This window comes from Urocampus carinirostris, chromosome 8 (assembly GCF_059441175.1).
Source record: "Urocampus carinirostris isolate Australia breed hairy pipefish chromosome 8, RoL_Ucar_1.0, whole genome shotgun sequence".
NCBI classification, from domain to species: domain Eukaryota; kingdom Metazoa; phylum Chordata; class Actinopteri; order Syngnathiformes; family Syngnathidae; genus Urocampus; species Urocampus carinirostris.
Genome location: NC_142356.1, coordinates 6,787,037 through 6,803,730, shown reverse-complemented (window position 1 = coordinate 6,803,730; position 16,694 = coordinate 6,787,037). Strand labels below are relative to the sequence as shown.

The 16,694-nt window shown below is 39.4% G+C and overlaps 1 protein-coding gene across 3 annotated transcripts in view; it reads left to right on the top strand.

The window, feature by feature from the left end:
- Positions 1-1,222: 1,222 nt before the first annotated feature.
- Positions 1,223-16,694, top strand: part of LOC148360583 (inactive rhomboid protein 2-like) — a 59,114-nt gene continuing 43,642 nt past the window's right edge. For all 3 annotated transcript variants that reach the window (XM_088341453.1, XM_088341452.1, XM_088341451.1), the window contains exon 1: positions 1,223-1,356. The gene's annotated coding sequence lies outside the window, so the exon portion shown is untranslated. The remainder of the gene's footprint in view (positions 1,357-16,694) is intronic.

Genomic DNA, 16,694 nt, shown 5'->3' with positions numbered 1-16,694 from the left:
CGCAATGTCTGGAAAACTCAAAACAACACCGAGCGTTTCTACGTCATCAGGGCCTTGTTCTCAAAACATCGCCTGCCGTCCTCCGTCAGAATCCTGTTATCAAAATTCCCTAGTCAAAATATTCTGCATTTAGAATACCTTGACCTGTCATTGAACTACAGCCCAGTCAGTGAATATCTTGCATTAACCCAATAAATGTAACTTGTATTCAATCGTATAAAATCCTTTATAGTCAAATGCAGGGTTGGGTAGGGTTACTTTAACTGGATTACTTTCAATTACTTTTGGAATTCTCCAATACCAAATATGCTAATAAAAGACAAAATAAACTGTATATGAATACAATTATGACTCACAACACGTGGTAAGCTTTCTCTCCTGGCTTTGTTCTCTTTGATCTGTGGCAAAACATAAAATGCCACAGAAACAAAATGAAAATAAATCCAAACAGCTTGCCAACATCATCATTGCCGTTCCATGTATTCTGTTACTCCCCAGGCCTGCACAAAATTTAGTCATTTTATTCATATTTAGTTTCTTTTGTCTTTTATTAGCATATTTGGTATTGGAGTCATCCGAAAGTAATTGAAAGTAATCAAGTTAAAGTAACCCTACCCAACCCTGCCTAAATGTAACTATGCATTTCCAAATTGTATCCACTGTAATTTCCGGTATATAAAATGCACCGGCTTTTAAGACACTCTTAAATTCCTGGTCAATTTGAGGGTTCTTAGACGCACCTTCAGTGCGGAAAATTTTTAATATTGGAACAGATTAACAGCGAAAAACGGGGAAATACTATACAGTGGGACCTCGCTACTTTGCGGTTCCACGTTCGCGGGTTCAGAGCTTTGCGGGTCTAAAGAATAATAATAATAATATAAAATAATTAAAAAAAAAAAAAAAAAAAAATTTGAAGGGGCGTCGCTACTTCGCGGATTTTCACTTTTCACAGGTGGTTTTGGTCCCCATTAACCGGGTCTAAAAGATAATAAAATAAAATAATTTAAAAAAAAAAAAAGTTTTTTTTAAGCATTTTTAAAGGGGCGTCGATAATTCGCGGATTTTCACTTTTCGCGGGTGGTTTTGGTCCCCGTTAACCGCGATAACCGATGGATTACTGTGTTTTTGAATCTATTGAGGGGCGGTTTCGAAATGCTGACGTCACTTCAAACCCCGCCCCCGGTCCCGCCCCTCTTTCTCCTACCGCGTGCTGTGAGTCGGCGAGGCTCGCCAAGGATGTTGGAAGACACAAAGAGGGAAGTGGCGGCGACCTCCCGGCGGACACTTTGCCCACAATTCACCCGGATAAAAACAACCTTCTCATGAAAAACCAACACCCGTTTCTTACCCCAGGTAAGTCGTAAATTATCCCGTATTCCGACAAAGCAGAAATTTGGTTAAGTACTTAAAGAAGAAGACACCAAAAAAGTTAGCTTCATTAGCTTGGTTGGTTTCGTTAGCCGGAATGATAAAGTGACGTCAAAAATGGAAGTTGCATTTTTTTTTTAAAGTTAAGCTGTGAAAATGGAAAGTCAATTTTCTGCGGTGTTCTCATCACAGGCGCCATATGTTGTGACATTTCATTTGGGTGACAGCTCTCCCAATTGTTATCCGAACTATGCGAGTCACGTGACTGGCGCTGACACCCGTTTCATGTCCGTTTTTGTTGTTGAGAGTTTCCAATATTTAAAAGTAACATTTACTGACAATTGCAATGGTTTTTCTTAATCTAATTTAGTGATTCTGAATTCCAATATGTTGCACCTTGGAATGACTTTACGATTGTTTCATGTTAGTAATCTGAGTTTTTTTTATACAGAATAAAATGTCTGATTGAGGGCTTGCCCAAGTTTGGGTAGGGTTACTTTAACTTGATTACTTTCAATTACTTTTGGATTACAGTGTTATTGTTACTGTATAGTGACTTGTTTACCTGACTGCCCATTTTGCACATCTGGTTAGCTGCTCCTCTTGCACTCTTTGCACTACTTTATAATAGATAGATAGATAGATAGATAGATACTTTATTCATCTCCGTAGGGAAATTCACATTTCCAGCAGCATCCCTGAGCTGAGAACAGTACAATAATAAAGCCAAAAGAATACAATATACAAATACCCAGTGTGACGTGCAAATGCCCACTGTAGCGTGTTATATAGAGTAACTAAATAGTGCTTCACAGAATACATATTGCAGTAAGATTCGGTAATATCCAATGTAGGTGGTGTGGTTTAATGTGGGCCTTTACTCTGCCGGGTGGAGTTAAAGAGCCTCATGGCATGAGGAAGAAAAGATCTCTTCAGTCTGTCCGTAGTACAAGACAGTGCTATACATAGCCATAATTATTTAGTATATTATTAGTACTGTACTTCAATACTCCAACTCAATACAACATTTGATTTATATCAGTACATTCAAGGAAACTGTGCGGGTCAGATGTATCGACATTTCGTTCTGTATACACGTGTACTAGAATGACAATAAAGTATATCTGAATCTTAATCTGATTACTCCAATACCAAATATGCTAATAAAAGACAAAGAAAACTAAAAATGAATAAAATTAATAAATTTTGTACAAGCTTGGGGAGTAACGGAATACATTGAACGGCAAACATGATGTTGGCAAGCTGTTTGGATTTATTTTCATTTTGTTTCTGTCGCATTTTATGTTCCTTTTGCCGGAGATCAAAGAGATCAAAGCCAGGAGAGAAAGCTTACCACGTGTTGTGAGTCATCATTTTATTCCTATTTAGTTTCTTTTGTCTTTTATTAGCATATTTGGTATTGGAGTAATCCAAAAGTAATTGAAAGTAATCCAGTTAAAGTAACCCTACCCAACCCTGTGTGTAGGGAGAGTCTTTCCTCAACCCCAATTTTTCCCCCTTGCTAGAATGGCTTGCTCCAATCAAAAAAAAAAAGCACTGAAGTTCCTGAAACTTGTAAACCTGAAGTTGGGAACCTTTTTGACTGATTTCAAATGTGTTATTTGTTGTTGTTAAATCTTTAAATATAAACAGTCCCAAGGTACAATATATTATATACTTAAGGATCTCCCCCTTGTGTTGCGTTAAACATGTTCTAATTATTATTTATTTTTATTTCATGTCAAGTCAAATCATGTTTCTTTGTGGTGCCCTTAATCGCAAGGAGTCTCAAAGGGCTGCACAGACCACGGATTATTGCAAACCACATAGTATTATTACACCATCCCCTGATCTAAAACCTACATGAGGGCAAGGAAAAACTCATAAACCTCAACATGAGGAAAATTAAGAAAACTTGAGAATGGACCGCACATGAGGTTTTCCCTCTTCCAGGATGACCAGGCTTGTGTTTAACATTGTCTGAATTTGCATGTTTAATTCGGTTTATTTTGTCTTAAATTCACAAAGTTGGCTTTGGGTCTGCAACTTACAATTATTATAAACGAAAATGCTATCAACAAATTGTTTATTATTATATATTATGAATATTCCCGATATGAAAATGAGATATAGTATACGTCATAATAGAGTCAAATATTTCATTATTATTATTATTATTCTCTTTATTCATTTTATTCACTTATCTTCTCTGTTATTTTGTCTGTACCTCCGCAGCACTTTGTTTTCCTTGAAAATTGTTAACTTTATTTCCGTGATGAAACAGTGAAACACTGCAAAGTTAAAATCGTAGATGCCAATTTTGCTTGTAGTGATGCAATGTTTATTAAAAAAAGATTTAAAAAAAAAAATGAAGACAACTTTCTATGTAAAAACAGTCTTCGCGCCCTCTGCCAGATCTCTCAGCATCACAACAGGATTGTGTGCCTCATTCTTTACATTGATTCAACTTACTTACTAGCTCATAGATCACATGACACAATGAATGAATGATCTGCATTTAAATAGCGCTTTTCAAGTCAATGCAAGGCAACTACCTGCTATCGGAGATTCAGTGTCTTGCCCAAGGACACTTTGACATATAACACGGAGGAACCTGCAATCTCTTGATTCCAAGACGAGCGCTCTACTTCCTGAGCTAATGCCGAGTCAATTATCTAATAAGTTACCAACTCTTTTAATAATCGAGTTTATTGGATTAGTTGTTGCAGCCCTAGCTGGCTTGTTTTCGAAATGGCTTTATTTTGACATACAAGGGGAAATATTGTCCCTTTATGTGTCTGCCTTCCTGTCTTCAATGTGTAAATTCTTTAGCTTCACAAAAGTCCGCATGCGGCATTCGGAAGAATAAATATAGCTTGCATTGGACCGCAAAGGACCAAATCCATTCCGTGTGCGTTGACATTCCGACAATAAATCTTTTTCTATTTGTTGCGGCGTTCACACGAAATGTGTGCATTATGCGTCACTGAAGATAAAGTCACTTTAATAGGCGGTTGAAGTTTTTCAGAAATATTGCAATACTCCTCTTCGTTAATGAAGATTAGTAGGGTCTTTTTAACCTCATTGACTGCATTTCATGGCTTGTATCTAGATATAGTTTGACCCTCCGTCACTGTTGTGTATCACTCTGTCTGCATTCTTCAATTAAAATAGGAATTGATATAGCACAAATTGTTTTTCATAGTCTCTCGAGGCCAAGAAATAAAATCTTGGCACCAGCGCTGCTGCTCTTTTACTGTTGGCAGGGAAACCATTCCTGAGTCCCAAACCTCCCCGGCATGGCTCACTGTATCCAAATGAGTGAGGTTTCTGCAGGTTTTATACAAACAAGTGTGTGAATAAATCATGATAAATCATGATTTCAGTGCGTTCGGAATCCGAAATATGTTAAGAAGCTCCTGGATGAGGTACGAGGCGAACTAGCTAGCTTGTGTGCAGGTTTGGGCACGCCAACTCTTTTGGGAGTGCTGCATGGTTTTCACTGCCTCTGGTGTGCTGAAATTGAATCCTTCCTCATTTTTTAATGTTTGAACTGTGGCCTTTGTTTTATTTTTGGTTTTAAGAAGATGAAGTGATCATGCCAGTCAAGCTAAAAAGAAATGTTTTGAATCATTGTCTGGAAATCTGTAAGGAAGCAAAGAATGACAGCAAATTTGACTGTTGAAACAAAGAGTCACACACACCCACAGGTTTTGATCCAGCTGGTCTCTCAAAGCACGCTCTCTCTTGCAGGAAACTCAATGAGAGAGAAGATTGTGTGAGAACTTATCCAACAAATTCTCGTTTAAGACGATTCGTCAATTGTAATACGTTATATTTTATATTGATCCCCCGGGTCACCAACCTTTTTAAAGCTGACAGCGACTTTTTAATGTTATTGATTAGCAGGTTGACATGCATTTATAAAAATAATTTATTATCTAGTTACTATGTTGTTATAATGTTGTTACATAGCTGTAATGAGTAGTAGGGTTAAAATGGGTTGATTCACACACTAAAACATGTGCTAGTGCCACGGTTGCTATGGCGCCCAATTGGCCTCGCCCCTGCGGCTCATTAACAGATTGGTTTTCCGTCTTTTTAAGCTCAGTGCTCTCACTCTTCGTTAGTCAGTGCGTCAACGAACCTCTGCCCCGCCAGACGTGGGTTCTGACTTGGTCCTGTTTTCCTGTTGGTATTTCCAGTCTGGCATTGTTCCCGTTTATTGTTGTCCTGTTTGATATCGATTTCCTGTTTTGTTCGCTTCTTTTTTTGTGTTGTTTATTATTTCCAGTTTTTGTTCCCGTCCTGTTTATTTTCAATATCCTGTTTTTTTATCTATCCTGTCTGTCTGTCCTGTCCGGTATCGACCCCATCTGTCCGATATCAACTCGGGCAATTGGAATCGATCTCATTTTTTCTCTGTCTTCCTGTCTTTCCACGCCAGACCGCTGTCTAACGTGCATGACTCCCCATTACCCGTAAAATAAAAGGCTTGTGTGAGAAAAAGTCACGCGTTTGGGTCCTGATCCTGTTCTGGTTCCTGACCGCGAGTTATAAATAAAATTTACTAGAAAATTACAATGACCCATCTCTGATCAGCTATTTTATCTGCCCGTGGGTTGGTGACCCGGATATAGATATCGATGCATTTTTGGATTCACAACAGTTTATATTTGATAGCGATTTTATTCAAACAATTCATTTAGTTTAATTCACCAGTGAATGGTATCTATTCATTTGTTTGTTCATTTACAATCACTTCATGTAGAAAATCCATTCTTATTAATATCTAAGACAGGATTAAACATTTAATTAATTTGAAATAGAAGTAGATCGCGTTAGTAACTGATCAAATTATTGAAATTGATGACATGATGACTTTGCACCAAATGCAATATTGCACAACCCTTACAATACCAACGGTATCACGATAACACTGTATGTAACATCCCACATGCCGACATTTCTTGTGTAAATACCATGTAAATTATAACTATAGCCTTATCCCCCTTGTTTTATAACCTTATCTTCTCTGTTCCTTTATCTTCTTGGCTCATACCTCACTGTGAGTGTATAAAACTGGAGTGTCATGCCCAATTTCGTTGTCACAATATGTTAACCCATTCTATTCTATTCTAAATTCAGGGTCGCAATTTTTTTTTTATCACAATCTTTAAAAGATAAAATGAAAATCTTTAATTCATCCTGATTTTTTTTCAATTATTTTTTTTCAAGTATTTGCTAATTTTGGACGTCTCACTTGTTGAACTAAATAGGAAAAAACCCATTTAAAGACAACTTCTAAACAGGTTTACATATAAATTGTGAACACATGCAAATTTGTATCAACTGTATCCGGGTTTTAACTATAAGATCCAAATTAAATGAAAGCACACTATTTATACTCGCTGTTAGTTTTGGCATACAAAAAGCACAATAGAGTAAAAATCATGGTGAATAAATAAATGAATCACTGATGGAAACAAAATAGAGTTGGCCTTAATGAATAAATGAATTATTAGATAAATAAATAGACTATCCAACCGTCTTGCCGTTTTATAAGATCACAATCTCTTCATCTTTATAGCATACCTAAAGTTTATATTGTGTTTTAAAATATTTTAAATCAGTAATTTCAGTAACTTCTATTCTATAGCATATGAATAACCTATATTTTATGTTGACAATATTTGTGTATTATTTGTTATTGCAACATTCATTGCAGCCTGGTCATCCTGGAAGGGCGGTTTCCTCATGTGCAGTCCCTCCTCAAGGTTTCTTCATTTTCCTCATGTTGAGGTTTTTGAGTTTTTCCTTGCCCTCATGTCGGTTTTAGATCAGGGGATTGTGTCATATTAGTCTGTGGTTTGCAATAATCTGTGGTCTGTGCCGCTCTTTGAGACTCCTTGCGATTAAGGGCGTCACAAATAAACTTGACTTAAAAGAAACCTCCTTGTCATCATCGGTATTTTGAGCCTGTATTTTACTCTTTCAACATTGGTGCTAAAGTTTGCGGCTATTTTTAGAGAATAAAGAAGTGACGAGGATCAGTTCTTCATTGAGATCCAACCAAAAACTCGATTGGAGGATTTTGATCATGAATAACATGACTTGGTTTTTGCAAAGGGTGCCTGAATTAAATAAAATGATCAATCTGGTATGTATTTGTGATCTGAACTCACCATATAGAAAATATATTTGTTAAGCGGCCTTACAGGAGGAAGGAAGTTGTGCAATCAACTTGATCATTACATAGTAGCCACATTAGCAGTAGTCAAGTTCCGGCGTGGCCAGAGAAATGATCCTACTAAAGAAGACGCAAAATAAGCTTTATTAATAAGGATTTATTACCCAAAAATATATGGGATAGTGTACAGAAACGGAAACAAACAAAGTTTCCTAGGATCTTCAGAATTCAAACGCTTGTCTGAGCACCCCTGCTGCCTAATGTTGAAACACCAACTAGATGGTGGAATATCAAATGTTTCCAACTGACCGAAACACAAAAGCACAAGGACACAGGGAACATACTAAACGTGGATGAAACTAAATGTTTCCAAGGCAACCGTGACGTTTTTGTAGTTCTTTGGGTTTTCCCTGTGTGATATTAAAATTGGTTTGATGATCTGAAACCTTTAACAGAACAAAAAAAAAGAACAAAAACATGAAAGTAAGACGATGCAGAATTTGTCAGGACACCATTTACCTTCAACTGAACAAAATAAGAAATAAAGACAATGCAGATGAGGTTGGGACACTAACTAGCTCTAACTGAACAAAACACAAAAAGACAATACAGAACAAAAATCCAAACATTAATAGCACAATAATACAGCAGTGCCGTGACAGCAAGACCATATAATATCGATGTCATGGTTGCCATGGCGCCCAATTGGCCGCGCCCATGTGTGTCACTGTTGCCATGGCGCCCTACTGGCCCTGCCCTTGTGGCGCCAGCTGCAGCTTGTTGACAGATTGGCTCCCTGTCGGGGCGGCAGTAGCTCAGGAGGTAGAGCGCTCGTCTTGGGGTCAAGGGATCCCAGTTCGAATCCCGGCTTGTCCGTGTTACATGCCGAAGTGTCCTTGGTTAAGGCACTGAACCCCTAATACCCCCAATAAGCAGGTTAGCGTCTTACATGGCTGCAATACAAGGCCGCTATTGGGAAATGTGAAGCACACTGTAAAGCGCTTTGGGAAGTCATTGACTTGAAAAGCGCTATATAAAATGCAGATCATCATTTCATTAAACTCTGTCCTCTTTGTCCCCTTTTGTCGGTCCGTCTGCAAATCTCCGTTTTTACATGGCAAGCATTTTTCGCCTGTCCTGTGTTTTAGCTCCTGTTTTTCCCCCGCTACGATCTGTTTGATCTCGACCACGTCTGTTCTCCCGTCCCGAATAACGACCCATTTTCTGATATTGACCACGATTTTTGCTCCCCCGTCTCGGCGACTGACATGTTTTTTCCGCTCCCGACATCGCCATCGATCGCCACGGAAATAGCACTTCTGCGTCTGAGCAACCTGCTCCCCCCGACGATCTCCGGATCGTGTACTATCCTTTCCCTTCTCCCCAATAAAACCAAGAGAAACGCACGCAAGTGGGTCCTGTCTCCGTTCTGGTGCTGACAACCGAATTTACTAGACAAAAGGCATGCTGACGATGAGGAATCTGGAGAGTGTGAGCGGGAGGTACGGAGAGGAAAAAAATAATCAAAATGTTGTGAGTTCCCCTTATTCCCCCAAGAACTCTTTGACATCATATTTCCGGATGTCAAAAGAACACAGTTCCACTGAAAGCACCGAAACACAGAACATGACAGTAGAAAAAGTACAGAACAGAAGCTCCCACACGTAATATGATGGTACAAAAACATGAAGTATTCTTCAATTTTACTTGAAACTTGCGTATACAGTGTTCATTTTACCTGTGAAAAGTGATGGGTCCCAGGGACTCGCGTGCTCAAAAATCTATGGGTCCCAACAGAGATCTATGGCTCCCCAAAATTTAGTGTTATCGAGGTTGAAATTGTGAATCGGCGAGAAATATATAATATAAATCTATATATTCATTCAGTTTTAATCATCACAGTTTATCTGTAATACAAATCAGTTATCGCTTCATGATTTTTCAGTTCACAACAATATTGTACATTATACAAAATATTATTGCTGAAATAATTATATTAATCTCTATTTTCATTCAGTTTTAATCATCACAGTTATTTGGTAATACAAAGCAGTTATCACTTCAAATTTTTCAGTTCATATATTATTTGTGGTTTGCTGTCCCGCCATAGTTGTAATGCCTTCTCAAGGTCCAATCCATTATCATCCTCCTCATAGCGTCACCAGGAATATAATTTAGTCCATTTGGGCAGAAAAGTCCTTTTCTTGCTCGGAGTATTCTTTTGTTTATTTTCTTTCGTCGAATCGTTCGCTTCAACACGCGTGTTTTCCTTGCCTCCGCGGTCTTCCGAAGAATTTCTCCGCCGTTTTTTCGTGCCGGAATTATTGCCGTTGTTACCACTTTCTGCGTTATGTTTCGACTTATTACCGACACTGAAGAAATTACAAATTTTTTTGTTGATTTGCACCTAATACCAACTGTTTTTTCGGAGGCATACTTCTCTTTCACTCGACAACCGCCACAACAATGACGTCATCTCGAAGCAACGAGATCTCGTTTGCCGAGATCGGCGCGAGACAGAAACAACAATGGCGGATCTGCCTGACGAAAAGTTTGGAGTGCGGTAAATCTCCAGTAATCGTAATTGGGTAATAATGTCAATTTTGTGTCAAAAAAGTTGCGTCCCGGGGACGCACGTTGATTTGAGACTATGCGTCCCCAGCAAAAATGATGCGTCTAAGACGCAGGGACGCAGGCAAACGAGAACACTGCGTATATTAGCTTATCTATCTTGAAAACGGAACAGAAATGCTCAAATATGTGGAGGCGTCTTGTGTTGTTTCTCAACCTTGAGTCAGAGTGTGAAACTTGCCAAAAATACACTACGGGTGAAAATGTGGATGTCTTCAGAGCAACTGTGTCACACCTCTCTCTGTTTTCCTTAACTAGATTTACCTCCAAATATTATGAATACGGTAGATCTCCAGGGTACAACCTTAATTTGTTCTGAGGTAAGGATCACAAGGTGAAATTTTTGTATTGTGGGGGATAGAAACCCAATGTAATTGACTAATGTGTTCCAAACTTCTGGTACCCCAGTTAAAACACTGAGGTTGTATGTACATATTGATAGATCGATAGATAGGTACTTTATTCATCCCCATAGGGAAATTCACACTTCCAGCAGTATCCTTTTGTTGTTTATTAACTGATTAACAGGATGGCCTCGGGGTGCTGTGTTGTAGTTTAGCAACAGCGGAGTGGATGACGTCACACGCTAGGCCAAAAGTTCGACATCCCTGCTGCCTCTCCACTTCCCGCAGGCTTTTGTGTCTCTGTCTAACAGCACTGAAGCCGGGTAGCTCTGGATAGCTCCACGTTAGCGTCTGGGATGCTAGACGTGAGCCGCGTTTCCGTAAAATACAGCAAACTGCACTCCCTGTACGCTTTGATGTTTTTCACCAGAACAGCCAGTTCGTCGATCTTATTTGGTAGAGAGTTCACATTTACCATGATTACGTACTGTACCAAAGGCTTATAACGCCGCTAGCCGCTTAGCCTTAGCCCCGGCTCTGCATCCACGATAGGGCTCCCTCATCACACCGGCACGAGAATTCTTCAGGGCAAGGAGTTGATTCCTCGAATAAACGAATTTTTGTGTATTAAAACCCATAGCGATAGGATAGAAAGTAATCGAAAGCGTAGTTGTCAAACGGGACGAAAAACACAGAAGATAGAAGCAGACACTTAAAACAATAAATCACAAAAAGAGCAAAGTAAAACGGAGCTGCTGGAAAGGCTGCCGCTCGCAGCGGCGCCTATGATGTATATATCTGATGTATATGTAGTAACAAACTAGTATATAGTAAGTAGTACTCGTATGCAATGTACTGGTATATGATTAAATAACATAAAAATAAATATACATGCAAAGGAAAATTACATTTGATTTACCTTTGGTGCAGCGCAATTTGAGTTGGTAGATTGGAGTTAATGGGTGGATGCCAAGGGAGTAGAAGATGACAGATTCAAATGAACTGATTTGAAAACTTCCAATCGTTAGGATTAAAAACTTTAAGGTACTAAATGCCTTCTTAATAATTGTCTACATCAGGGGTATGAGGTGCCCATGGACTTGTTCCAACAGTAGTTCACCAGTGCTGGGTCATTGTGATTTTCTAGTGATTTCTTTTTTTAATTTATTCTTCATCTGTTTGACCCTACTTCCAATATTTACCCTGGTAGTAACATGGTAGCAACACTGTAATAACTTGTTAAGTTGTTATTTTAGAAATGCAAATCAAAGTGGGTGCCCATTGCTATGCTTGAAAAAGGATGGAGACCCATGATCTACAAACATATTCCTTAGCCATGGCAACTATGTGTACGCCTTCTTCATATTTCTTTATTATCTTTGTTTCCGTTGTTATCATCTTCTTGCTTCTCACTTAAGCATCACTGCAAATCTTAAGTCCCATAGTAAGTGAATACAGTACTAAAAATACATTATTATATCGCTAATGTGCACGATTTTCTGACCTGAACAGAGAAAATAACATACGTCTTTTCAAGATGCCGCAAACCAATCACAGACCAGCATTTTACATGGCATCAACCAATAGCAGGCCGGCATCTTAGAGACACAACTCGTTCCACGCAAAAACAACACATCCATCCATTTTCTGTGCCGCTTGAATTTTCTAAATTTGAACAGGCTTGTGTCATATAGTGGGGAAAAAAAGCCCTAACGAGATTCCCCCCAAAATATCTCGTTCCTCATCCTTGCGTTAAAACATCAGTAGCGATACCATAAACCACAGGTGTCAATCAGGCGGCCCGCGGGCCAGATCAGGCCCGCCAACGGATTGTGAGACAACACTCAGAGAAGCGCAAGAGAAAAACAAGCTGCAGGTTGAAATATGTCCACTTGTTGTTGCCAAAGCCAGGTGCCTCTCACAAAGACACCGTACTTGTATTTGTTTCACTGTCTCGCTCTCTCGGTCTCTCTTGCTCTCGCTCTCCCTCTGTCTCTGTCTCTGTCTCTCTGTCTCTCTCTCTGTCTCTTTTCCACCCCTTTCTCCCTCTCTGTCTCTTTCACTCTCGAAATGTACAAACAAAAACCTGACATGATGCAAACCAACTCTCCTTTTCTCTTCCTTTGTTGCTCTTTGTCTCTCTTCTCTTTCTCTCTTTTTCTCTTCCTTTGTTGCTCTTTGTCTCTCTACTCTTTCTCTTCCTCTGTTGCTCTTTGTCCCTCTTCTCTTTCTCTCTTTTTCTCTTCCTTTGTTGCTATTTGTCTCTCTTCTCTTCCTCTCTTCATACCCTTCGCGCTTTCTTTTCTCTCCTTCTGTCTTTCTATTTCCCTTTGGATTTCTTTCTTCCTCTCCCTTTCTTTTCCCCCTCTCTGACAACTTTTTATCATTTGTTTCTCACGCTCTCTCCCTCTCTCTCTTTTTCTTTCTTTGTCCCGCCCTCTCTCCTTTTCCCTCCCTCTTTCTCTTATTTCTTTATCTCTCTTTTTCTTTCTCTTTAATCTACTAGCCCGGCCCCCGACAGAATGTTTGTTCTATCGTGTGGCCCCCGAGTTAAAATGAGTTTGACACCCCTGCCATAAACTGATAATCCATGCTTAATATCATAAAGCTGAATGTTTTTAAATGAACAATTAGGGCATTTTTGGGAAAGGCAGCTTGCCAGGTCACATTTCACGGAATTAATTATGCCAATGACATTTGACTCGCCGGAATTTATGATCTCATATTGTGGGTGCTGGACTTCCCTCCTACATTAGGATTTGATAAAGTCCTCCATTGATATCTTGCATATTTTTGTCCGTGTAAATGTGTCTAGTCTTACTCTTTTAGTTTTTCCTGTTGTTGAAGCTGGAGGCAAAAGAATACGTGGTGCTGGTTAAAACACTGAAGAAACCATGCTTTCGTTTCTGTTAGATAGATAGATACTTTATTCATTCCAGTAGGGAAATTCACACTCCCAGCAGTATCCTTGTGTTGAAAAATAAAATAATTAAAATAGAAGATATGGAAAAATACCCAATATAGAATAGAATAGACCTTTATTGTCATTGTTACAAAATGGGTTAACATATTGTGACAAAGAAATTGGGCATGACACTCCAGGTTCACACTCACAGTGCGGTGAAAAACCCAAGAAGATAAAGGAACAGAAAATGAAATGAAATGATCTGCATTTCTATAGCGCTTTTCAAGTCAATGACTTCCCAAAGCGCTTTACATTGTGCTTCACATTTCCCAATCGCGGCCGTGATCTGTGCAGCCATGTAAGGCGCTAACCTGCTTATTGGGGGTATTGGGGGTTCAGTGTCTTACCCAAGGACACTTCGGCATGTAACACGGACAAGCCGGGATTCGAACTGGGATCCCTTAATCCTAAAACGATCGCTCTACCTCCTGAGCTACTGCCGCCCCATAGAGAGCCTCATAGATAAGGTTATAAAACAAGGAGGATAAGGTTATAGTTATAATTTACACAGAATTTACACAAGAAATGTCGGCATGTAGGATGTTACATACAGTTTGGTAACGTGTTGATATAGAGTATTTAAATGGTGCTACCGAAAATACACTCTGTGATAAAATAGGGTAGTATGCAAATGTGGGCGTGGGGTTCAATGTGGGCTTTTACTCCCCCGGGTGGAGTTAAAGAGCCTCATGGCATGAGGAAGAAATGATCTAAATGTCATGTTGTGCGTTTGTGTGCCAGAATCTGAGAAAAAAGGTTAGTGATTGTAAATTGAAGTTTACAGGATCAACAAAAAGAGACTTGTGGTAAATTCAGATTCAGAGATTTAGATATATTTGACCCGCACAGTTTCCTTAAATATACAGATATAAATATGTAGTATTGAGTTGGAGTATTGAAAAGGGATTTTATGTACAACAGTACAAAAAAATAAAAAAATTGTAGAGTGATTTGTAGAGAAATTCATTAAAGCAAAAAGATATGACTAAGACACCCATCCTCGGGTTTGCAGCGCACAGTAAAATCAAGTAAATAAAATGCAAATCGGGCAGCACGGCGGCGCAGTGGTTAGCGCGTGTGCGGCACAGTTCTAAGGTCTTGGGAACCTCCTGTGTGGGTTCAAATCCAGCTACCAGCCTACCTGTGCGGAGTTTGTATGTTCTCCCCGTGCTTGCGTGGGTTTCCTCCGGGCACTCCAGTTTCCTCCCACATTCCAAAAACATGCATTTCAGGTGAATTGGCTGGTCCAAATTGTCCCTAGGTGTGAATGAGCGAGTAAGTTGTCTGTCCCCGTGTGCCCTGTGATTGGCTGGCAACCAGTTCAGGGTGTCCCCTGCCCACTGCCCGATGATTGCTGGGATGGGCTCCAGCACCCCCGCGACCCTACTGAGGATAAGCGGTGCAGCTAATGAGATGAGAAAATGCTAATCACGAGACAATTGGTAGAAATAAATTAAAAGCAAAAAAAAAATTTAAGTAGATAAATAAAATAACATAAAAAATACCTAATAAACCAAATAATTCCTTTTTTAAGCATCTCTGTACTCCTCAAAACTTTCACATTTTCTCATGATAATTTAATTTCCATAAATTCATTTCGAAAAGATGACAAAAGCATGCTCTTTTTTTTTTATCTCCGTCATCCGATACGAGAGAGTGGATATTCTGCATAACTCCTCTCCACTGGAGCACTCCGTCCATTAAAAAAGCTATTTCATTACCTAAGTGGGCCAGCAAATGTATACGCTGCCTCATTCGAGAGATCCAAATGAAGATTTTCCATCAAGCTTAAAATGTTTACCTCCTACACTTGACACAATTGTCATTAAAAATGAAAAGGTGCGGTTGCGCCCACCACATCATTGTCCGTCTGTCCGGGGAAAGAAGTCGTCTATGGAATTGTGGTAGTGTCACGTTTCCAAACCGGCTTCCATTCCAGCCTGATTTTATGGGCTGCCGCTCAACAACAATGTCAAAGCTGTCCAAACCGTAATGGATGAGCCTGGGAGACTCTGTGATTTCTATAGTGACTCAGATTACAGCGGAAATATTTGATGTCCTGCTTGGAGATGTTTTGGATGTCCTCAAATACGTAAACTGTGTGTTTCCCCTCTTCACTGTGACTTTAATGAAGACTGATGGGGAAAAATAATATCAAGTACCGTATTTTCTGCACTATGGGGCGCACCGGGTTACAGGGCGCACCCCCAAAAAATGGTTTTGGGTCCTATATTTTCCATACATAAGGCGCACCGGATTATAAGGCGCTACAATGGGAACGTCGACAAAAAAGTCAGATAGTTCAGTCAAACTTATTACCCCCTTAACATTCCGAAAGCTTGCAAAGAAGCAAATACGTGTCTCAGGAATGTACGGAAACAGTGTCTGTACGATGTCACCAATCACTCAAATGCATCGTTCCAAATATCATTCGGAAGGTTAAAGTCTTGGGATTCGAGAAATGCCAAACATTTCTTAGTTTCCATTTTATTTTTTGCTGGCAACTGTGTGGACAGCAAAGTAAGAATTTTATTGTGCAGGGAAACGGAGTTTGTTACTGTGCATATGACAATAAACACTTTGATTTGAATTTAGTTTAAAAATAGACTCATCACAGAAACATCAAGATCGTTCTAAAACAAGATACCGGGAAAATATAAAGTCGCATAGCTCACCTAAGTTCTCTTGCAGCCTTTATTTACGTTCATTAATGATACATAACCATGGTCTTCTTACAACCGTGAGTGTAGTAAATCCAGGAGAGTAAAATACTTACAAATACAGAATAGTAAAAAATGTTTTCTCTATGCCGTAGTGCAACCCAACCAACGTGTGATTCACATTCATCTTTGTTTCGCCCCTTTAGCCTATGCGAGCCTGTAAATGATAAAAAGGATCCGCCCCCTTTACCGCTGAATGACTTTAGCCAATAGTGACTGATTCAAATGATGATTGACACATTGGTTAGGAAATGAAACGCCGGTATATAAATCCCAGCATACACCGCGGACTACTTCGCCTTCAGGGGAAAATCTAGTCGGCGGCTGCTTGCCTTAGTTGCAAGACTTTGCGACTTAATATTGATCCATATATAAGACGCACTGTATTATAAGGCACATGGTCAGCTTTTGAAAAAAATAAAGGCTTTTAGGTGCGCCTTATAGTGCGGAAAATACGGTAATTGAAATTACCT